This window comes from Gossypium arboreum, chromosome 3, assembly GCF_025698485.1.
Source record: "Gossypium arboreum isolate Shixiya-1 chromosome 3, ASM2569848v2, whole genome shotgun sequence".
NCBI classification, from domain to species: Eukaryota; Viridiplantae; Streptophyta; class Magnoliopsida; order Malvales; family Malvaceae; genus Gossypium; species Gossypium arboreum.
Window position 1 is genome coordinate 8,362,475 of NC_069072.1, and position 1,389 is coordinate 8,363,863.

Consider the following 1,389-nt stretch of genomic DNA (forward strand, 5'->3'; position numbering starts at 1 on the left):
ATAAAGTAAAAATAATATAAAATTTATTAAAATGTCTTTTAAATTGTCCGAACTTTCAAAACACTTCTTATAAATAATATAAAATTTAATACAACTTTAGAAAGATATATTTATAAATAAGTTATGATAAAAAAAAACTATAACATTTTCTATTAATAAGTATACTATTTATATATATATATATATATATAAAACATGGACACATAAATAAGTTATGTTTGTACTTCTTGCCCATAATTTTTTATAAATAAATATATTATAACACTTTTATAACATGTAAATTATTTTTTATGGATAATGTAGGGCCCAATTTTAGCCCAGGCCCAAAAACAAAACCAAATAAAAAAACAAAGTCCAAAATTACAGCCCAATTAAATCCCAAAGCCTAAACCCTAGCCCAAAATTACAAGCCCCAAAAAACTAAAATTTTTTCAAGAAAAAGAGGGAAAAACCCTAGACAAGCCGTCGCTCGTGCCCACGCCCACGCGCCGCGTGCAACACCTCCGTGACGTGCGCCGCTTCACCACGCCACTTCAGTAGCGTATTCACCCATGCACCTGCAAAAGGCCGGAAAATCAGTTGTAAAATGGCTATAAAAGCCTCATGAAAAATCATTGTAAAGGGACCCTTTTTTATGAATATACAGAGAGAGGCAAAATCAAAAACACAGAGAATCTACAGAGAGAATTCAAATAGTTTTAGAGGTGGCTTTACGTTTTGTATGAAAATACAAAAAAAAAATCAAAATACAAGGTGACTCTTTTACTATTTTTAAGTATTTCTTCTTTTATTTTTGAAACTTTTTACTGCTATTGTTTTTATTTGTATTTACATATATTTCATAAAAAATTATAAAAAAAAGGAAAACGGCGGCGCCAGAGGCGGCAACGGCAACCGGCGGTGAACTACAGTGGTCGGCGAATGGAGCCTGGCCGAACTTCAGACCTGCAGAGAGAAAACGAGAGAGGGGTTATGTGTTTTTTTTTTAAGAAATGAGAGAAAATGACTTTTTTTTTTAGATTTTTGTTATTTATATAAGGTCTTAAACAGCGCCGTTTTGGTGCCAGTGCGCATGAGTCAAAATGACGCCGTTTTACCACAACGTTGTTTTTCTATAAAGGGGTTAATTGCACTTTTAGCCCCTTCGCTTTTTTATGGTTTGCAAATAACTTTATTTTTTCCTTTTAATTTGGCCCCATGGTTTTGTCCCGCTTTCAAAATGGTCTCCCTGATGTTGTGCGTTTTGGGAAGAGGAGAAAATTTCCTTTTTAGCTTATTTGTAATGTCCCCCTACCCGAGACCGTCGCTGGAGTCGAGCAGAAGACATTACAAAACTTATCTTAGCACTTAAACAGTTTTCGTAGTAAACTATCTATCTGCGTCACGGTC